The sequence below is a fragment of the Sminthopsis crassicaudata genome, chromosome 4 (genome assembly GCF_048593235.1).
Source record: "Sminthopsis crassicaudata isolate SCR6 chromosome 4, ASM4859323v1, whole genome shotgun sequence".
In the NCBI taxonomy this organism is placed as follows: Eukaryota; Metazoa; Chordata; class Mammalia; order Dasyuromorphia; family Dasyuridae; genus Sminthopsis; species Sminthopsis crassicaudata.
The window spans coordinates 463,895,144-463,918,302 of NC_133620.1; the positions used below are offsets into that span (position 1 = coordinate 463,895,144).

At 39.4% G+C, this 23,159-nt stretch overlaps 2 long non-coding RNA genes across 7 annotated transcripts in view; one reads left to right on the forward strand and one right to left on the reverse strand.

Moving 5' to 3' along the window:
• Positions 1 to 23,159, reverse strand: part of LOC141540260 (uncharacterized) — a 36,341-nt gene that overhangs the window by 5,788 nt on the left and 7,394 nt on the right. The window contains exons 2-3 of one of the 3 annotated variants that reach the window (XR_012481503.1): positions 17,052 to 17,513; positions 447 to 1,399 (exon numbers count right to left, since the gene is read on the reverse strand). This is a non-coding gene — a long non-coding RNA (uncharacterized LOC141540260). Of the gene's footprint in view, positions 1 to 446; positions 1,400 to 13,741; positions 13,850 to 17,051; positions 17,514 to 23,159 lie in introns of those variants that run through there. The other 2 variants (XR_012481504.1, XR_012481502.1) reach the window with 2 other exon arrangements.
• On the forward strand, positions 6,052 to 21,034 carry LOC141540261 (uncharacterized). Of its 4 annotated transcripts, XR_012481506.1 has the most exons (5): positions 6,052 to 6,367; positions 13,751 to 13,929; positions 17,157 to 17,259; positions 17,712 to 17,792; positions 20,805 to 21,034. It is a non-coding gene; the product is annotated as an uncharacterized LOC141540261 (long non-coding RNA). The 4 variants fall into 4 exon arrangements; XR_012481507.1 differs by lacking the exon at positions 17,157 to 17,259; XR_012481505.1 differs by lacking the exons at positions 17,712 to 17,792; positions 20,805 to 21,034 and having other exon boundaries at positions 17,157 to 17,281.

The following is a 23,159-nucleotide window of genomic DNA, read 5'->3' on the forward strand; positions in this document are numbered from 1 at the left end:
ACAGAGTAAAAGAAGGCTATATATTTGCTTCCACAATTTTTAGCATGGTGTTTTCTGCCATATTGTCAGATGACTTCAATAGGAATGAACACTGCATCAAGGTCAGCTACCACAGTGATGGTAAATTATTTAACTTGAAAAGGTTACAAGCCAATATTAAAGTGGAGGGAGAATTGGTATGAATCTTCTGTCCAAAGGTAATTGTTCACTGAAGGCAACTTATAATATTGAGTTTCCACAGAGAAAGTTTGTTACTTGTGCTAATTTGGTCTGACAATTAACACCAAGAAAACAGAGGTTCTCCAGTAACCAGCACATGGAACCATTAATTGTAAAAAAAAAAAAAAAAAGAAAAGAAAAGAAAAGAAAGAAAGAAAGAAAGAAAGAAAGAAAGAAAGAAAGAAAGAAGAAAAGAAAAGAAAAAGAAACAAGAAAAAAAAGGGGGGAGAAAATTTGAATTCTGTGGATAAGTTTACTTACCTTGGCAGTATACTTTCCAAGAATATACACATAAAATATGAGGTGAATATATGCATTGTCAGAGCTATCTCAATATTTGGGATGCTCTGAAGGAAAGCATTGGAGAGAAGAGGTATTAAACTGCCTAACAGGCTGAAGATCTACAAAGCCATTGGACTGGTTGTATGGCTATATGCCTTTGAAACTTGAACAGTATACTAACTCCATGCCAGGAAACTGAATCACCTCCATGTGATTTGTCTTCAGAAGATTCTGAAGATCATCTGGCAGGATAAGATACAAGACACTGAAGTACTTTCTTTTTATTTTTAAATCCAATGTATGCATACATTTTTATACAATTATCTTGCTGCACAAGAAAATTCTGATCAAAAAGGAAGAAAAATAAGAAAGAAAATAAAATTCAGGCAAACAACAACAAAAGAAGTGAAAATGTTCTGTTGTAATCCACACTCATTCCCCACAGTCCTTTCTGGGTACAGAGAATCATCTCATTGTTGCAAAGAGCCATGTCCATCAGAATTGATCATTGTATAATCTTGCTATTGCCGTGTATAATGATCTCCTGGTTCTACTCGTTTCACTCAGCATCAGTTCCTGTAAGTCACTGAGGGCCTTTCTTGAGCTAAACTGCCAAGTTTCAAAGTCTACTGCCAAAAGCACAACTCCAATAGGTTGGACACATTGTTTGATTGCTTGCCTAAAAGATTATTTTACCGAGAACTCATATAGGACAAGCTGATTATAGAAAGGCTTGGAAAGATTTCTACAAACTGATGCCAAGCGAAACAAGAAGAACCAGGAATGCACTGTACCAAAAACAGCAAGAAAGTACAGTGATTAACTATGGAAGAGTCAATTCTTCTCAGTGGTTCAGTGATCCAATGTAATCCAATAGGCTTTGGACAGAAAATGCCATCTGCAACCAGAGAAAGAACTAAGGAGACTGAATGTAAATCAATACATGCTATGTTCACTTCTTTTTTTTCTGTTTTGTTTTGTTTTTTATCTCTCCCATGGTTTTTTTTTTCTGTTTGCTCTGATTTTTCTCTCTCAACAAAATCCATAAAACAATATGTATTCAAAATAAACTGAAGAAGAAGAAAAAGAAGAAATGATATAAGGATGTAAAGGGCTGGAACTCTGGAGAAGTGTACTTGAAACAAGGTGTTAACTCAGTGGAATTGATGAGATGATGGTTCTCTAGTTCACATATATATTTAATACTTAGTATGGTGAGGTAATGGTTCTCTAGTTCACACATATTCAGTATGCTGTAATGATGTAATTACAATAAGTCCTGGTGGCTCTCCTGCCTCTTGCACTTAAGACCAAGGCTGATCCTGAGGTCCTCCAGAAAGCTAGCCCGAACATTATATAAGAACATTTCCAAGATCTCTCTAAAGAACTCTGGAATTGGCTGAGTGACATGGAAGACATCAGCAAAGGACCATCCACCATTGGGGGCAGAATCAATGAAGGTGCTGTGCTTTATAAACAAAGCAATTGTAGTAGCTCAAAAGAAATGCAAGATGCGCCAGTTTAGAGAAAGTCCCCCTTAAATGTTCCCGTGGATAATTTGGGCCCAACCTGTGATAGAACCTTCAGAGCTCATGTTGATCTGACAACCACAGCAGACACACTTGACCCGACATAGTGATGTCATTTTGGTCGGCTTTGAGAACAAAGGACAAGAACTACTATGTGGCAAGTGCTGTGCTAGGTCCTTTACAGCTATTATCTCATTTGACCTTCACATCAATGTCTGGGAACTGTTCTTATATCCATTTTATACTTGGGGAAACTGAGGCAAACAGAAATTAAGTGAAGCATTCAACTTATTCTATTTAGTCCAAAGGGCAGAATAGCAACGGTGGGTGAGAGTTACAATAAGGGAAATTTTGGTTAAATGTGAAATGGGCTGCCTGTAAGTCCAGGAGAGATGCCCCCAAGAGATCTCTGGCTCCAGACAAAGGGTCCTACTTCCCCTGCCCCCATTCAATCCCTCCTCCTTTGTAGTGCCCCAGAGTGATCAATAGGATTCAGGAAGGAAACACCTCTGGACCTAGGTTCCAGAACATCAGGCCTCTCTCATATATATATATATATACCCTGCCCTCCCAGTTCCCTTTCCACATTTTAGTTTCTTCTCTGGATCAGTTACACATAATAAAGAGAATGTTTGGAATCTGAAAAAAAAATCCTAGAAATCCTAGACAAACTAGAAATCTGCACTAAAAAGAACAAAAGATTACTTAATCAAAACCAGCATGTCACATGAGGAATTCTTTGTCAAACAGAGATTAGGAGATGGGGGACAGCTAAGTAGCACCATGGATAGAGCTTTGGACCTAGAGTCAGAAAAACTCATCTTTCTGAGTTCAAATCCAGCCTTAGATACTGGGCGTGTCACTTCACCCTTGTTCGCCTCAGTTTCCTCATTAGTAAAATGAGCCGGAGGAAGAGAGAACAAACAACTTTAGTATCTTTGCCAAGAAAACCCCGAATGGGATCATGGAGACTGACATAACTGAATAACAAGATGGTTCCTGGATCTCCTTCCAATTCTCAGATTCTGGCTTTCCAGAATCCTTTCACCCTGTGATCCTTCTCACCCTGAGCAATTTTCGTCCATGCCATTCTTATCATAAATCTTGCCTAGGAGATCTATCTACCCTTCATAGAGGCCACAGGCCATTGGTTTAAAAAAAGCCCTCACCAACTAAGGTTTTTTGTTTTACTATTCAGATGATCTGAGATTTCACTCAAACACTTCACTAAAACAGGTCACAACAGGATGTGTGACTTAGAGATTCTGAGACATTCAGTGACTTGGCAGAATCCCACAGCTAGTAAGTAAATAGGAAGGATCTGAATACATATTCCCGATCCTTTCAGTGTTTACAAGTCAAAGGCCAAGATTGCCCATTCTTCCCAAGCTGCCTGCTTTTCAAAAGTGTTAGAAATATGCTACAAAGATTTTAAAAAAGGACTTAGGAGTATATGAGGTAAGTTGGTTTATTTATGGTTCTTACCACTTGTAGGTTCTTCATTGTATATGATTCTGCACATATAGTTGCAGGAATGAACCTTTTATTTGCTATCCTGAAATGCAAAGTCTTTCCCTCATCCCCCTCCAAAAAAAAAAAATTGACTGGGGATGACAAAGTTAGTAGACTTCTTGGTCCTTCCATTGCATGTTCCTCCTTGATATGTTCCCCCTTCTCATCATACAACCCATGTTCAAAAATGGCAGAAAATTCCTCCTTTTAGGAGGAAAAGTTAAAAGTAATTAGCTCATCAAGCATGTGCACTCAGTGCACCTTTCACCAATTTCTTCTTTGGGGGTGATTTTTCTCAGTTCAGTGGCTCAATATCTTGTTTTATACAACTAACTCAATCAGCTGACATGATCTTTCTCTGAGTCTTTGTCCCCATATGAATACAAATCTATAGATTGCTCACCAAAAAAAGACAAAAAACAAACAAACAAACAAAAAACACCATATAATCAATTTATGTGAAATAAAAGTTGTGTCAGAAGAAAGGGAAATAACTCTAGAGCAATGAAATTTAATTTTTAGAGCAACAAAACAACATAAAAATACTTAAATGAGTGTTTCCTCTACTGTAAAATCAGAAAGGCTGAATAGATGGCATTTGAGCACTTTCCAGCTCAGTATTTACGATCCTAAGAATTGACATCATAGTTGGAAGAGGGAGAGACACTAATTGGGAGTGTCAGTAAAGACTTCCTAGAGGAGATGAATCATGAGCTTTGGAAAGGAGTGAGGGATGCTAAGAGGTAGAGGGAATGAGGGAGAGGAAGTGGGGGAAGGGGCACAGGACACAGGAACAAGCGATGGAGTACAAAGTGCAGGAGTACTAAAATATCAAATGAAAATTCTTGGAAAGGAATGATTGAAAATAAGGCTGGAAAGGTAGACTTGAAGCTGGATTGTGAGTAGTTTAAAATGCTTAGTTTAAAGGAGTTTTATAATTAAGTTTAAGGAGTTTTTAATTATTCCTAAAGGTGATAGGAAGCCACCAAAGGTGAGGGAATAGCTCCAACCAGCTTTGGAGCATTTCTTGAGATGTCTTCAGGGATCTATTATAAGCCATCTGAGAAATACCATCTGATTAGACTGGTGTTTAGCACAGTGCTTGGCACATAGTAGGCGTTTTATAAATGGCTGCTGTTCAGTTGTTTTTAGTTAAGTCAGACTCTTCCTGACCGAATTTGGGGTTTTCTTGGGGGTTTGTCGTTTCCTTCTCCAGCTCATTTTACAGAGGAGGAAACTGAGACAAGACAGGGGTAAGTGACTTGTCCAGAGTCACACAACTAGTAAGTGTCTTATTGAGGCTGAATCTGAACTCAGGAAGAGTTTATTGTGCCACATAAATTTTTATTGACTGACTATCCTTTAGGATCTCACTTATTTTTCCTTTCCTGAAGGCCAAAACCAGATATTAATTCCCTACTTGATAGTACTTTTAAAAACTTCTGGCTCTTTCAAAAAAAAAAAAAAAACTACTATTATAGAGTAAAGATTTGATACAAAACAAAGCATCCCAGTATAAAGATGTATCCAAAAAAGGAATTCTAAAATCTTTCTGAGTTATAGCAAACTTCATGGAAATAATTGTCATCCAAAGGAGAATATTATAATGGAAACTGAATTTAGATCTAGGAATGTCAGAGGCAACAGAAGAAAGATTCTGGGATTTGGAGCTAGCATTCAAACCCAGTACTGAACAGTGACTAGCTCAGTGACACCACACAAATCTCATAATTTCTCTGAACCTTCTTTCCTTAAAACTTCTCTATTATTACTGTCCAGTAAACCATCATCCTCCCAGGTATCCAGGCATCCAGGCTCCCAACATACATTGTCATTCTTGACTTTTCTCTCTCTTTTATCCCCTGGATCTAACCTTCTGCCTTCTCCTTACCTTTGCCACTGCTACCACCCTTTGTCACCTCACACTTGGACTCAGAAATAGCCTTATGGTTGGTCTCCCAGTTTCAAGTCTCTCCCCCATGCTCCATTCAGCTGTCAAATTGATCATATCACTATCTTCCCTTACTCAACAAACTCCAATAGCTCCCTATTACCTCCAGAACTAAACACAGAATCCACTGTGAACTTTAAAAGTTCTTTGTAACCTGTCCTCATCCTACCTTCCAGTCTTTTTCCACCTTACCTCTCTCTGTGTAATCTACAATTCAGTGACATCAGCATCCTTGATGTTCCTCTTTCAAGACATTTCATCTTCCAGCTCCACAATTTCATTGACTGTCTCCTTGCCTGGATTTCTCTCACTCCTGGCTGCTCTACCTTCCTCCAGTTCCGCTTTACCTGTTTTCCACACACCAGTGCCTTCTCTTTTAAGACACTTGCTGTTACCCTTACATGTATATGGTTGTCTGCTGATGGCTCCCTCACTAAAATGTGAAATCCTAATGGACAGGGACTGTTTTTGCTTTTTGTCTCTCCAGCTTTTAGCACAGTGCCTAGAACATAAAAAGCGGTTAACCAGTGCTGGTTGGTTGAGGGATTTCTAAGTCATCATTGAGTGTGCACACACACACAAAAAATTGATTAGACTTATTCTTTTGTTTTTCTTGGTGGCTTTCAAAGTAATGAGGAAGAAGAAATGGTTTAAGCCTCCGGGTGGAGATTGTCATAGCCCTGATTGATTTTTCCCGACTGGCCACTATTTTTAAGCAGCATAGAAAGAATGCAAGAAAACTAGAGAGGGAAACTAAGAAAGAAAAAATGCTGGAAGCCCTCAGGTAGAAAAAACCAGGCAATACTGACTGATCTCCCCTAGCTGGCCACTATTCTGAAGCAGCAAAGAAGGAATGCAAGAAAACAGGAGAGAGGTAAACATTACATTTTTTCTCAGAGGGGCTTGAAAGTGGATTTGGGAAAATCTGTGGAATACCGATGCCTTTTAGAGAAATGAAAATGAATAAAGGGAGGGGTTGTGGCTGTCTTCAGATTCTCAAAAGAACTTTAATTTTAAAAGGGAGTCAATTTTGATGTTGCTCCTGGGAGCAGAGTTAGGACAAGTAGGGAGAAGAGAGAGTTCAAGTCAATCTAAGAAAACACCAACTGGAGCTTTCCACAATGGACAGTCTGCATCTTGATGTAGTGAGCTTCCCTGTCACCGAGATAGCCAAACAGAAATAATATGGCCATTGGTTCAGGACTACTGAATTGTTGAAAAGTTGAGATAGATGAAACCCAAGATTTTTGTAGATTCTATATACCAAGGGGCAATTAGGTGGCACAGTCAATAGAGCACCAGCCTTAAAGTCAGGAGGATTTGAGTTCAAATGTGATCTCAATCACTTAACACTTCCTAGCTGTGTGACTCTGGGCAAGTCACATAACCCCAATTGCTTCAGCAAAAAAGAAAAAAAGAAAAAAAAATCATATAGAGTCTATGTATTAATATGTCATATTAATTTAATCTGTCAAAAATCTGAGAAGGGAGATAAGATATCTACTATAAATGATTCTTTAACTAGGTATAACTAGCAATATAAAATAATTATTTGTTGTATGGCAACATAAACTAAGTTTCCATGAATTTAATTAACATGAATCTGTCTGCCAAGAACTCAACAATCCAATTAGTACCAACTCTTCAGAGTTAAGTAACTAAACTCTACAGCCAATGTGACATGACTAAAATTACTATTAAACAAAATTGGGTTTTCTTGAAGACTTCCCTAAATTCTCTCCCCAATTATTATGCTTTGTAAGCTTTAACTTCACCTTGTGAAAGGACAGAAATGTTGTCTTAGCCTACAACACTCTGGGCCTACTTTTTTTGCTACGTGGATTAGTTGAATGTCCTAATATGTTTTCCATTAAGAGTTCTCTTCAGAACTGGAAGTGTTTCGTTGAAAATATCCACAGCTTGGGGGTTCAAACCAGTTTGACATCAAGAGCCCTTTCAACAATTTTCCTTATTTTCCAGGGACTTCTCATTTCTAGTGAGTATATCTTTCTTTGACAGTTCTGTTTGTTTGTGTTTTTAATCGCCACTCCCCCATCCCCTTCTTCATATTTCCTGAATATCTTTCATATGCTAGACACAGCAGAGACTAAAAGAAAGATTCTAACTACAAAGGATGTTTCTATACAGAACTACATGTCTATCCTTTCCTAACAAATTTATCTACTAATTGATTGTTTGGGAGGTTTTGGTGTTCTGAGGAGATTTTTTTTTTTTTTTTTTTTTGCAATCATGAAATATGAACTAAATGCTATTTTCTTTTTACTTCCATCTTAAACTGAAGTTGAATTTAAATACAACAATGGTTCCTTTAGCAGCTGGAATTATCTCCAGAAAAAAATGAGCAGGAAGAGGAGGAACTTTGCTCTAGTCTAGAATTTTCAAGCACAGGAATTCCTTAGAAATTCCTGCTTACAAATAAAAAGGATATTTCCTTATTGGAGAAATCTAGATGGTACAGTGTAACGTGCTCTCCTGGCAGTTACAATTACTAGTCTGTCCTAGACCCACCAGAGTACCTTAGACCACTGTCCTCTGCAGTGTGAACTCTACCCGGCTCGCCTCCTTTGAGGCCTTCAAAGGTCTCTGGCCACGATCTCTTGAATCTATAGCTTAATAACCGGTAGCGCACTCAAGAACAACCACGTGTAATCTTAAAAGCCTTTATTATACCTACTCACATAATGCCCTGACTGATGCCTTGACTTGTTGGTTCCCTAGTGAACACCTGGTCAGAAGACCCATGTGTTCACTACCAAAACCCTTACCTCTTTTGGCTACCCATCTTGGCTTGGCCATCCAGGCTGGGGAGCCAGGGTGAAGAGCGCCAGGTTAAAGAGAGCGATTGCTGTCTGCATTGGGCTTACATAGGGCCTGTGAGGTCACACACAGCCAATCAGCGAGAGAGTCACCCATTACGAAGCTATCTCAAGATGGCCAGGATCCCGCCCAAGGGCAGTCCTAATATCCACAGAAATTACTTCCGGGCCTCAATCTCCTGATGCGCTGTGGCACCCATTTAAAGGCCCCTTACAGTACAGTGGATAGAGAGAGGACCTTGGGGCCAGGAGGACTTTAATTAGAATCCTGCCTCCAACACCTGTAGTTACCTGATCCTGAGCATATCTTTCAACATCTCCATTTTCTTTATCTGTAAACAGAGATGATAACTGCACCTTTTGTGGTCTGTTGTTGTGAGGATCAAATGGCTTAGTAGGTGTAAAGATCTTTGCAAGCCTTATTGTGGTGTTGTTGTTGAGTTGGATCTGATTCTATGGGACCCCAGGATAGAACTATGGGCCATGAATCAAATCTGGCCACAGACATTTAGTGCTGTGTGACCCAAGACAAGAAACTTATCTCTGTTTGCCTCAGTGTCCTCATCTGTAAAAGGGGGAAACACTGGAAAAGAAAATGACAATACCACTTGGGTATCTTTTGCCAAAAAAATCCCAAATGGGGTCACAAAGAGACACAACTGAACAACAAGAATCATGGATTTAGAACTGAGGGACTTCAGAGGCTATCTATATCCAACCTCTTCATTTTACAAATAAAGAAACTGAGGCTCCAAGAGTTGTGAAGTTGACGGGGGCAAAACTGTGTCCCCTCTAATCTTTAAAATAATCCCTCTGACCCTTTGATTCCTGGCTTCCCAGATTCCATAAAGTCTGAGAGAGAGCATATTTTCCAGCTTGGATTTTTCTGAGGCAAATCACCCCCCCCCCCTTTGATCTTTTGGGGGTACCGACCCTTTTCAAGAAATTCTAAATTCTTTCAAGCCTTCAAAGTGAATTTCATTCAGTTAGAGATCTGGGCCTGATACTGAGTGGCTCCAAGATGAGTATCTAGGCCTGGGGGCATTGATTTTTCTTTTTAAATGGAAGTTTTACTCTCCGACTTCTATAAAGGACAATTCTAAACTCCATGTTTTTGCAGCAGTCCGAAGTAGTATGCTTTGCCCCTTGGCACAGCTGCCTGCCAGGACTCCTGCCCACTGTGAAGAGACTTTCTTTTCCAAGTGCTAACCTCCATTTCCCTAACAGGACTTTGCCACTCAGAAGTCTGTCTTCCTAGTGCCTTCTCAGTGCCAATAAAACTTCCTTTTTTGTCACTAATATTTTGGGTTCGTGAATTCTTTCACATTGGACCTGCACCTCCAACTAAAGGGGATTCCCACAGCTCTCTGCACTGCCACTAGAACAGCACCAAAGTGAGCTAGCCAAGGTCCCATTGGTATCATGTGAGAATCACCGGTTGGTTTTGAACCCAGTGCTTCTGACCCCAGCGCCAGGGCTCTTTCCACTTAGCAACAAGATTCATACCACATGTTTTAAATCAGTGGTCATTGGGATAATTCATTTGAAAGTTCATTCCACAGATATACCAGATGAAATGGAAATTGCGGTGATTTTACTAGGTACCTCATCATCTCCCACACAACCAGTAACTAATGACTATTAGCTCATCCTTGTGCCACAGAGCATGAATCCCTGCCCAAAGGAACAGACATTTAAATATAAATGCTTCCTGAGGACTACAAACAAATCATGACCTTATGTGGCCAAGAGTCTGTAACTGCACATTCCTGAATGCTTTTTCATGTAAATAATAAATAGACAAAGACACAACATAATTGGTCGAAGTTGTTGTGTTGTTATTTTTTCCTTCCATCTCCAAATTGTTATTGACAAGCTGGCTATCTCTAGAGACCAAATGTACACTCTGAGAAATAAAATAACCATCATTCATTGAAGTAAAAAGTGGAAAGGAAGTTGAGATCATAGGATTTGATTTTGAATTGTATACAGTTCAGCCTCTTCCTGCTTATGTGACCTTGAGAAAGTCTCTTTTGCAATATCGGACTCAGTTGTTTGTTGGTTTTTTCTCATCTGTAAAATGAGGAATAAACTAGAGGATACCCATTCTCTTCTGGTTCTAACAGAACTAAACAATGATTCCCAAATCTCTGAAATTTAATGGGATTCAATACTAACAATAAAGTGAGAAAGGTAGAAGAATTATCCTTAAGCTTTCTAAATAATTTACCAAAGATTTAGCTCCTACAATATGTGTGTCTCCCAATTTGGGGTGAGGGGATGTTTTTAGCCAATTATTTTTGCTTTCCTTTAATAAAGTTCAACAGGTTGATTGAGAATGGGGAGCACACTGATGGGGGCTTGTAATGTTCTTGAATTGTGAGGATCTGGTCGTCTGCTCAATTATAATCCTTCTCTGGGAGAAGATCTGTAAAATCTTTTCCTCTGTGCGCAGGTTTCTTGGGAACTCTGAATCTTCTCCAACTCTTGTCCTTTCTCAAATCAGACTGGTCTCCTTTCAGCCTGCCTGGCGTCAAGACTTTATCCCAGAGTCCATCCTCTCAGACCCAATGCTGCCCTTCTTTTATCCTCCCAGAGAATGGGCGTGGGATAATGCAAGGGCTTCTGGGAAACATTACTTCAACCAATGAGCTTGCTCCTCCTAGAATTCCTAAGGTGTAAACTCCCTTTAAAGGCCTGAACCAAAGGTCTGAGCCAGAGAACTGTCAAGTCAACCTGAATTCTCACCTAGTCACTGTCCAGACAACCTGAGTTCTCACCTGGTAATCCTAACAGGGGCTCATGAGAAATATAGTATTATAATAGTACCATAAATCTCAGCCCCTTAGAATTACCTCTAAAACCTTATGAGAAGAAGTAAGCTACATCCTCCAAGGACCACAACCACAACTTCTATTTCACTCCAAGAGAACACAAGTTACAGGTCTATATGAAGTGTTCCTAGAGAAGAAATTCCATCCAGCAATGCAGGTCAGCATACTCTCTGCAGCTGATAACTTTAGAGAATTGCCTAAAACACTGAAAGATTAAGTGATCTGCCCAGGCTTGCAGAGTCAGTACATGACAGTGGTCACCTCCAAACCCAGAACTTCCTGACTGTAAGGCCAGTTCTCTATCCACTATACTACATTACTTCTCAATTAGTTTTTTTTTTTTTTTTAATAAAACATCTCAAGTTTTTAAAATATCAAACTTGCTCATCATCAAAAGTTCCAAAAAAAAAAAAAAAAAAAAAAACCCATAAAAATAAAAATAAATAAAAATCTCCAACAAACATCTCAAAGCTGATTTTCAATTTATTGTTCATAAAAATGTTTGTGTCCTAAAACAATCTGATAAATATCACAGAATTGCTCTAGCACCCTGGCTGAACTAATCTAATCTATTATGTGATTATTGTTGTTTGCTTATCCCAGTCAATGTTTGACTGTTTGTGACCCAAAAACCTATTTGAGGTTTTCGTGGCAGAGATACTGAGTAGTTAGCCATTTCCTTCTCCGACTCATCTTATAGATAAGGAAAATGAAACAAGTAGGATAAAGTGACTTAAGGTCATATAGCTTGTAAGTGTCTGAAACCAGATTTGAATTCAGGAAAATGAAGCCCCAGAGCTCTGTATACTATCATGCTCTCGTAGTGGCTCAATCTATCATACACATGATTACAAAAACTCTCCAAGCAATATTTTGATCAATTAAAAATGTTTTAGTAAAAAAAATGGGTCCCAACTATCTTTTAACTCGAATTTTAAATTAGATTATTGATTTCTATGATCACTCTCAGTGAATTTAACTGTCCATAACTAATTTCATATCTGGGTTCATGTTTTCTGATCCAGTAGGGGAAGCTGATTTATGATCTGGCGCTCTTCAATGACCAAGTCCCATAAACTTTATTTGTTTGATTTTTTTCCCTGTGCAGGATGCTCTCCATGTCTCATCTTTCAGCAGAGCCTCTTCTCACTGAAATCTCAGCATTTATCCCATCTCGAATTCTGCTCTCAGGGCTGGTTTTGAATAGATTTACATTTTACATCAGGGAGCTAGGGAGGTATGACAGGTACAAGTGAAAGCAACAATAGAAGGAAGTGAGATTAAGGAGCACATGAGATTCAGAAATTAAGATGAAGGATTTAGATAAGGGGAGCTCGAACATATTCAAGTCACTCTGACCAGTCCCGTGATTGTCAGTATTAAGAGATCTCACACTTCCTCTAGCAAGACAAATGAAAAATTTCTCTGTAACTAATAGACTTAGAGTTTGAGAGAGATTAGAGGGATGGGAGGGACTGAGAAACCATGACTAGGCCCCAGCCAAGTGGAATATGGCCTTCCTGACAGCCAGGATGCTGTCTCTCTACACCTACAATGATAGTAGGCCCTGAATGAGTCAACATTCCGTGTATTTACTGTATCATCATCTTCAATTGTCAACCTGTGTTCATCTTGGTTAAGTGGTCACCTTGAGAGCCCAAGGGCCAATAAGGCAGACACAACAGACTGATTTCTGAGTCATTGCCCATACTTTTACTCTCACATAATAAAAATTCCTTTCAATATCTCTGTATCCACCTGTCATCAAGTTTTCTTATTAAATATTACTAGCATTTTATGACTCCTTTTCTCAGAATTGTTTATCAAGAACACTGGCTTTTTAGATGACTTCAATTTCCTTAGATATTTTAAATTTCTTGTAAGTTCATTATCTGTCCTTGGAATTTTGTCCCCTAAATAATTTAATCTTTCATTCCCATCCTATCTCAATACCGTCCATCTCCAAAAAAAAAAAAAAAAAAAATCCAACACATTAAATTCTGATGAAAAATATACGTGTACATGTAAAATGTATGTATATTATAATTTTAATATATTATTATATTTAAAATATATCTATGATATATGGATAAATTTTCTTGCTTATTCTACAGTATTAATTTCATTGACATTCACACAAGGGAAATTAACTGTAGCGAGCTGTCGTCTCTAGAAGCTGCCGGATCGCTCTCTGGGAAGAGATCTGCTGTGTCTACTCAAATCTTTAAGACAGATTCTTCTTCCTGTAGTGAACTGTTGTCTCCAGGCAGTTGCTGTTAACTCTTGTCCTTAGAAGTGACTTCCCTTCCTGCAGAGAGCCCCGTCAGGCCTGATGTAATGCAGAGAGTCTTCTTCTTTCTCTGAGAGTCCTCTCTTTTATTCTCCCAGGAATGGGCGTGGGATAATGCAAGGGCTTCTGGGAAGAACCACCCCAGCCAATGAGCTTGCCCCCTCTATCAAGTCAACCTGAGTTCTCACCTTGTAATTGTCCAGAAAACCTGAATTCTCACCTTGTCACTGTCCAGACAACCTCAGTTCTCACTTAGTAATCCTAACAATTAACCATCCAGTTTCTTCCTCATTCAGACTCCTGCTTTCTCCAGGAAATGCCCAAGCTCAGTTTTTCCCAAGCAGTGGAGAAACTGGGAAAGATCTGGATCCATTAATAGGGGCTGCAGCAAAGAACTGGGAGAACAATTAGCATGATAAATAGGGTAATATCAAGAAAACAACTCGGAGGGACAAGAACCTGACCAGTGAATGCAGTGAGTAACCATGACTTTAGCCAGGCTGGAAATGAAGTGAAGCTTTCACCTTTTTACAGAAAGGGTGACCGGCTATGGGAGAAGAATGAGTCATTTCTTGTCTGATGTGGCCATTGTGGTTCTTTCGGGGGTTTTTTAAGCTGCTCTTTTTTGTTACCCTGGAGAGTTCGGGGAGGGAGGGGCAGGAAATAAAGAATAGCAAAAGATTCCAAATAGAGCAAATTATGGCTGTTAAATACCATAAGATTCCAATAAAGCCAATCCAATAAAAATAAATAAAAATAAAGGAAGAATCAATTCACTTGAAGTGATCAGAAAATCCTTCCTATATATGAGATGAATCTTGGGCAATAGATGGAGTTTAGAGAGGCCGACAGGAAGAGGAAGGACAGATCCAAGCATAACAGAGGTGATGGAGAGTACCTAACTACCTCCGAGTCCCCAGATTGGGGAAATCAGCAAAAGTTCAAAGCAAGACATGCCCAGAAAAGTACTGAATGGTGTGGAGAAAGAAAGAAATGGTGAAAAGATTCCAGATTCTGCTATCGGAGGCATCTAGGTGGTATATCAAACAACATGCTAAACCTGAAGTTAAAAAGATCTGAATTTAAATCCTACCTCAGATGCTTACTGTGTGACCTTGGGCGAGGTATTTAATCTCAGTCTCAGTTTCCTTATCTGGATAATGGGTCACTCTAAGGATAAACCAGAGCATATTCATAGAGTGCTCTGTAAACCTTCAAGTCCTATATAAAATTATAGTTATTATTGGATCTAGGCTAGAAGGAATTTCAGAAGGTATTTCATCCAACCTATTCATTTTACAGATGAGAAAAACTGAGGCCTGGAAAGCATCATATGCTTAGAGCTGAAGAAGACCTCAGAATTCATTGAATCCAACGCTCTCCTTTGTCAGCTGAAAAAAGTGACACAGATTCATTAAATGAGTTTACCTTTAGCAAGCATCAGAGAGGGGATTTGAACCTAGGGCTTTGAAAGCCTAACTTGTATTCTTTCCACAGTACCACAGTTTCTCCAAGGGCATACCAATACTCAGAATAATTCCTTAAACAACTGGTGGAAATAATTTCATCTGATCCCTACTGCAAAGTGACAAGTCTCAACAGAAAATTACTATTAACTCCCTAGCACCCATTATTGGGTTAAGTGGGAGAATCCATTGATAGATACCAGAGTAGTTTTTTATTCAATCCAATGGAAAGATCATTCTTCAGTCTAACCAGGCTCAAAAGCTTCAGGTCATGAAAGATATGCACAGAGATGGCAGAGACCCAGTTAGGAATTCAGACAACTGGGGGGGCGGGTAGGAGGTTCTAAGGTTGCCAACTCTGGGTCATTGTCTAGATAGACTGGAGACGGATGAGATTGAATTGAAGAGATTGAGAAAGAGATTAGAGTCTCCTAATGGGATAAGGATGAAGATTATGAGTCAGTTACTGAATGAATTCGAGATGAGGAAGGACCTGAAGGTGTACAGGGGACGGCAACAAAGATCTGGCCCAAAGGGAACAAACTTTAAGGGAAAAGGGATGTTTGCAGAATGACGGAGATCAAGGTCTGGAAGTGGATCCAGGAAGCAAGGTATTGTCTGACTCTCCCCCTGGCACTGGGCATCCAGTGTTGTGAGAGGAACAGCCAGCTTTGGAAGGGATGTGATATCTTTAGCGAGTTGGGTTCAATGATCACAAGAAGTTGGAAAGAATAGAGGAGAAAGAGATCAGATTCAGTGGTAGAAAGGCCCCCCCCCCCCCCGGGAAATCATCTAGGCAAACCCTTTATTTTAAAGATGAGGAAACTGAGTCCTTGCCTAGGGTTGCACAATTATAACAAAGAGCTGAGATTCCAACTCGGATGTTCTGACTCTGAAACTAGTGGCCTTTTCATTATATGTAGAGGGAAGGGTCAAAAGGGAGAAGTGGAAAGGAATGTTGGGGACCAAAGGGGTAGAAGGCTGAATTGAACATGGGAGGGAAGAGAAGAGGAATGGAAGCAGCCAAAGTAGCCAGTTTGACTCCTTTAGACATACTTGAGGCAGCAAGATGGCACAGTGCATAGAGTACCTGGATTAGAGTCTCATCTTCCTAAATTCAAATCTGACTTCAGAAGCCCTGGTCAAGTCACTGAAACTAAGCTTCTTCATCTATAAATTGGAGATAATGATAGACCTATATCCTAATCTTTATTATATCCTAACTTCTTGTATGACTATAAGAAAGTCTTTTGGTCTCCCTGGATCTCAGTTTCTTCATCTGTAAAATGGGGATGATAAAAATTCCCACCTCCCAGGATTATTGTTATGTCCAATGAGACAATATTTGTAAAGTGCTTAGCACAGTTCCCAGAATGCACATTATTATCATTGATTAACTAACAGACGGTTTTGAGCCTAGAAGATATAAAACTCAGATGGGAAATAGGATAACTGTTTTCAAGTATCTGAGGTCAAGCTGCAGGCCCTGCCACTAACTTCTGTAGCTATAAGTTTTCCTCGGTTTCCTCATCTGTATAATGAAAGGGTCAGACTCAAATTGCCTCAGAGTTTCCTTCCAGCCCCAAATATATGACCAATGATGCATTGGGATGGGAGGAAGGCTGATGGATGACAGACCAGGTACAGCTTGAACCAAAAGACTTTGAACATCCTTCTTCTCTAAGTTTCTGTGACTGTGAATAAGGAAAATGGCCTGAGAAGGATGGAAGGCTTTCAAAAACAAAATACTGGCAATCTAATTGCAAAGAAGACGGATGAAAGAAAAGACTGAGAGGCAAGAAAACCACATAGTTATGGCTGTAAATGGAGCTCACGTTTTAAAAGGATACATACAAAGAGTGGAAAGAGGAATGGAGATGATGAATAAGTAAACACAAGAAAATGGCTAGCAAGGGTATTAAGAGATAAAAGGTAGAGCTATTTAAACACATTTTAACATTATCCTTAATTTATATCTTGCCACTGGACCCAGATGGCTCCAGAGGAGAGGGTGAGACAGGTGACCTTACCCAGCCTTCCCTCACTTTAATCCAATTGACTTGCATGTCAAGGTGTCACTTCCCTGATGCCTTGGTCATTTTGGAGAATGAGAAAAAGAAGTTGCAATTACCTCTAAAGTTTCTGAAGCCAGCTTCCATGGAGAATTAAGTGTACATATATGGAAAATGGGCTTCATTTCATATCTGATCCATTTTCCATTTTAACTTCCTTCCAGAAGGAACAAGCCCACTGTACTCTTAAGCCGCCAAAGCTGTTTCAAGTCATCCCTTCACTTCTCTCTTCAATCGTAACCGTTTCCCGACTCTACACATCAGGAGGTGATTACTGCAGACATTATTTCACCGTTGTCTTTGAGCCAACATCTGGATGCGCTGAATTCTCTGATGAATTTTCATATTTGGAATCTTTAGTTTTTCTCATTTTCCTCCTTGATTATTTGTGGGTCCTTGCCTTCATAAGTAGGTGGCACAAAGGATAGGATGTTGTACCAAGAATCAGGAAGACCCGAGTTGAAATTCCATCTCTGACCCAAGGCAGGTTATTTAACCGCTCTCAGCCTCAGTTATCCCATCTGTAAAATGGGGACAAATATAGTATCTATGTCACAACACAAATAAGATTATGTATTAAAGTGCTTTGCACATCTTAAAGCATTAAACATTTATTACCATTATAAAATACAATGGAGGAAATGAGCCATGATGTTATTATGTACAGGAGAAATATGGAGGTCATAATAAAGAGCCAATCCAATTCTCTCACTTTACAGAGGAGAAAACAGAGAAAGAATGACTTGTCCAGTGATGAAATCAGCAGGCAAACATAAGCCTCCCAGCTTGATTTTTCACAGGTGAGTTTCAGGAAAGAGATTTCCAGATTAATCAGGGGAATTGTAGGTCAAATCCCAGGAAGTGACCTCACGAGACTAACAGTTCCATCCCATTTAAGGTCGAAGAAATTGAGGGCTCCTGAAAAAATAAAGGGATTTGCTCAAATCACACTGTTAAGAAGTGACAGAATCAGATTACCACACTGAAAACAAAACAAAAGGAAAGAGTCAGAGAATTAATTGTTTTAAAAAGCAGAGAACAGAACAAAACAAAGATCGGTGGAAGCAAACAGACAAGCAAGACAGCTTTACAGTGGTGTGCCAATTTTATTATGCTTCTGAAGAGAAAAGGGAAGCCATCCATGAGACAGATTCATGATCCTAAATTCTCTTTTTCTACTCTGCTTTGGGCATAGAAATGTTATTTGGAGTTATCTAAGTTCAAAATGGAAGGGGGGGAAACAGAAATAGGGAAAAGGGGGTGAAGAAAGAAGGGGATAAAGGGGGAAAGAGAAAAGGAGAGGGAGGAGAAAGAAAGAGAGAGAGAGAGAGAGAGAGAGAGAGAGAGAGAGAGAGAGAGAGAGAGAGAGAGAGAGAGAGAGAGAGAGAGAGAGAAGAGATCCAGAGAGGGAGAAAGAGGGAGGGAGGGAGAGAGAAACTAGCTTAGTTCCCTTTATGACTTCAAGTGTAATTTTCTTTTTCCATTTCATTTCCTTCTGCTTCTCTGGATTTTCCCTTCCCGCCTCCTCTTGGAGAAAGTCATTGGTTCATATTCTACAGCCTGAACTCCAGCCTGAACTCACAAGTCTCTGTTTCTCTTTCTCTTCATTTTCTTCTGAAGACAAGCCTCAAATCCTTTGAAATATGATGTTAATATTTTGGTTGGGTTTCCACTACTCAGATAAGGATGGTGCAGATGTTCTCCCTGGCTCAGCTGTTATTTAGAGATTGTTTTTACATTTTCGTCAGCTCTCATGGGTTCAATTATCTCCACACCCACGACTCCCAACTCTGAACACCAGCCCTCTGCCAAATGCCAGACACCAACAGTTGGACAGCTCCCCTGAGATGTCCCATCAGCATCTCAAAGCCCAAAAGTCCCAAATTAAATTCATCTGCTTTCCCCTGAATCCTATGTTTCTAATAAAGTCCCCATATCCTCCTTCTCACACCTTCATAACCTCAGACTCATCTTTAATCTTGCCTTCTCACTCTCTACTTCTAATCACAGGGACCAAAAGATTCTAGACTGAGTTAAAAAAAAATGCCACAGAGGCCCTCTAATCCAGCTCTCCTAATTAACTGAGGCCGAGAGAAGTGACTAGCCCAAGGTCACAAACAGAATGAAGCAGAACTGGGATTTTTGAAATGGACAATGTGCATTTTTAAAAATATTAATATACTTGGTTTTTGTGGTTGTATATTTAAACTGAAATTTTTGAGTATGGATTTTATATAAGAGGTTCCATAATGTTTTGGATCTTGATGCAGTCAGTAGAATGCCATTTATAAAAAGAAATATCTGTTAAGGTAAAGAAATTCCCCTTCCTCTGCCATAGACACTGAATGTGACTGTGAACAGCTTTCCCTTTTTTATGTCTATCTTGAGAGGCCAAAGTTGTCTTTTGCTACATTTTTCCAGGACTCTTATTTCCATATTTATATATTTCCATTGAATTGGTCAGTGTTGAGTATTGCTGAATGCCAAGACCCCTCTGGGCTTCTCTCTACTCACTTGGCCACCACAAATTTAAACCTCCTTAGTGAGTTGATTCTATTTCCTCCCTTTTTCAAACTTTTCATCAACTCAGTTGCCAACATCATCTCTCTAAGACAAGGATCCAATTACATCACTCCTCTGCTCAACCACCTTCAGGGACTCCCAATTACTTCCCAGATGAATATGAGAAAAGAGGGCTTTATTAAAAATAACCCAGCAGCATCTCTGTCACTGACTCTGTCTTCGGTCTCCCTCTGCCTCCCTCTGCTTCCTACCCTTTGGTCTAACAAGCTTGCTGGATATTTCTAAAACAATGATCGTCTCCTCTGAAGAGAGATAACCCTTTATCTTTCCTGCTGGAGCTCAGACCCAAACTTCCTACACCTGGCTGTGAGCAACAGCATCTTCCGTAATCAATTGCTCATGCAGAAATTAACAAAGGCCCTGCTGGGGCCCATTCCAGCTACAGCCCATCTTTTTAGACTTATTTGTCTTTATTAATCCTCTTCATAAAAAACAGGATAGTATAACATGTAGAGAGATAGCCTTGGGGTAAGAAGTATCCAGGTTCAAACCTCCCCTCTTGGTTATGTGACCCTGGACAAGTCACTGAACCTCTCAGTGTTCTGAGACACTTTCTAATATTATAGTGCTTCAGAGAAGATGCCAACCTGCTTTGGCAGTGGGACTATCCTTACCAGAAGTTCTGTGACATGAAATTACAGTCTAATCTCCTTCCTTTCCTCTTCCCCCGTCTTTTACATTCTATACTCCTGCCAAACTGGGCTTGCCTGTGTCCCCTAGAATGCTTTTCCTCATCTTCATGTCCTAGAACCCTTGATTTCCTTCAAGATTTAACTCAGATGCTATTTTTTCTTTTTTCTTTTTTTAAATTTTATTTATTTATAATTTTTTCACAGTATATATGCATGAGTAATTTTTTAATAATATTATCCCTTGTATTCATTTTTCCAAATTATCCTCTCCCTCCCTCTACTCCCTCCCCTTGATGACAGCAATCTCATACATTTTACATGTGTTACAGTATAACCCAGATACAATATATGTGTGTAAATCCCATTTTCTTGTTGCACATTAAGTATTAGATTCCGAAGGTATAAGTAACCTGGGTAGATAGACAGTAGTGCTAACAATTTACATTCACTTCCTAGTGTTCCTTCTCTGGGGTAGTTGTTTCTGTCCATCATTGATCAACTGGAAGTGAGTTGGATCTTCTTTATGTTGAAGATATCCACTTCCATCAGATGCTATTTTTTAAGAAGCCTTTTCTGATCCACTCCTTCCCCTAACAGTGCAGGCTCCTCCCTCACTCTCAGACTTGTACATATTGATGGACACACAGCACCCCCCATCCTGAAGGGCCGGGGCTACGGCATTTTTATCTTTGTATCACCAGCACCAAGTATGTGGTATCTGCAGAAATGAACTGAATTACAAAGTAGCCTGAACTGTGTCTCTCTTGTTTGCTTCTGACTTTACTATAGAGCTCAGTATTCTGATGTGTCAATTTCAGTTTTTGTAGATAAAGATATTTGTCATTTTAATACAATCTTATGTGTATATATACTATTTTTAGTGTATATATATACATATATACTATTTTAGATATCATTACATTAAAACAGTTTATATTTATTTGTATATATATATTCAAATATAATTTCTGTACAAAAATTTATACAATATATTTATTATAGTTCATATTTTGTGTAATATAGTTTACATGATATATTTACAAATAAAATATTTGTATTTATTTTATTCACATACTTGCATATTAAAATTGGGTATATTACTTTATATTTTATTCATATTTTATATAATATACTGAACACAAAACTGTACATGTTTCCATAAAATTTATATATTATCTATATGCAAAATGTTTATATTTATCTGTAAATATACAGATAAACGATATTTTAGAAATTATTTTATATCTTATTTTACAGGACATTTATATTTAAAATATTTACATTATTTATATAAAATATTTGATATGGTATGTTTATAAATGAACTATATTTTATTGTTTTACATAATGCATTTGTATGTGTTATTACATTACATGTAATGTATTTGCAGCTAAAATGTTTTGTTTTATTTAATATATTTGTATATATTTTTAAAATGTTTTCTGACATATATTTGCTGAGATGTTGTTTTATGCCCAAGCATTTGGAGTGATGTTTTGTCATTGCAAAGTTGATTAAACACCAAATAAAGTTTTGTGATAAGTTTTCGGTTTAAATCTGATGTTCCTTTCAAAAAGATATAATACAAATGGGGATGGATGTCTTGAGAAGGGAATTGGGAGGTAGGAGAAGGAGGGGAAATCTCTTCAAGGGAAAGATGATAAAAAGCTGGGGAGGGGGTATTAATGGTAAGAAGGAAAATCCCAGCTGCCTTGGAGAAACTATGAGTCAGAAAGCATGGGGAGCTTTTAGAACAGGAAGGGGGTGGGGAGGTTTCAAATACAAGCACCAAAAGCCAGGAACAGAAACTGCTTAAGAAACATAGGGAGGGGGAGCTGGACAGAGACTGTGGGCTCAGGGAAAGGGGGCGGGCCGGGAGAGCAAGCTGGGGATGGCTGGTCAAAGCCTTGTTCTTGCTGGTATCAACAAGAGCTGAGGACAGGAGAGCTGGTCAGTGTGACGTCCACACCTCCCTCAAGACTCTCTGGGTGGATCCAGCAGGCATGCCTGCTCCTTCCTCCATTGTTCCTACAGACCGAAACCCCTCCATGCCTCAGTGGGTGCCTGTGACAATGGTGTGTGGGGGGAAAAAAAATCACCACTTGACACTGCTAGCTCCTGCTGAGCATGACCAGGTCTGGGAAGACAGGTGCGCCATGGAGAAGAGCCTAGGATTTGGAGTCAGAGAACCTAGATTCTCAACCTGACTCTGGGCAAGTGGATTAACATTTCTGGGCCTCAGTTTCCTCATCTGTAAAATGACCATTCTTATTAGCCACCTAAGCTGGCACCAGAGATCCTTTTCAGCTAGAAATCCTGTAACCCTGGACTAGAGAGGCTTTCTAGCACTTCCCAGGATGTGGCAGTTTGTGCTCAATCTTGGAGAATTAGGGCTTCCTCTACCCCTCCAAACCACCTAAGCCAGAATGGGGGCCGATAGTGCGCTGTGCAATGATGTGGCTGGCAAAGGTTCCCCAAGCCAGAGAACCTGCAGGGGATGCCATGAGGAGGTCCTTGAGGAGAGTCAGAAGGGCCCTCGTGTCATCAATTCAACCATCAGTTTTATAGAGAAACCAACCGGCACACAGAAGTTAAATGCTATTAGGAGTGTGTCTGATGTAGCAGAGAGCGAGCTCGGAAGACCTGCCTTCAAGTCCAGTCTCCGGTGACCTCGCAAGGCTCTGGCAGCTCTCAGAGATGATTCCTTGTGCAATAGTGGCTGACTTGGATTAGGAAAGAGATTTTCCTCAATGGAAGCAGCCTGCATCAGGGAGATCACAGGTCCAGACTAAAAACACTTGTGAATATACACGCTATTTTAATAATAGCTTCTTATCTCCAAAACACATACAAAGTTTTCAACATTCACTCTTGTAAAACCTTCACACGTGTGTGAAAAAAACATGTTTTTATATCACATCATTTCCAAATCTATCTCTCCTTCCTTCCCTA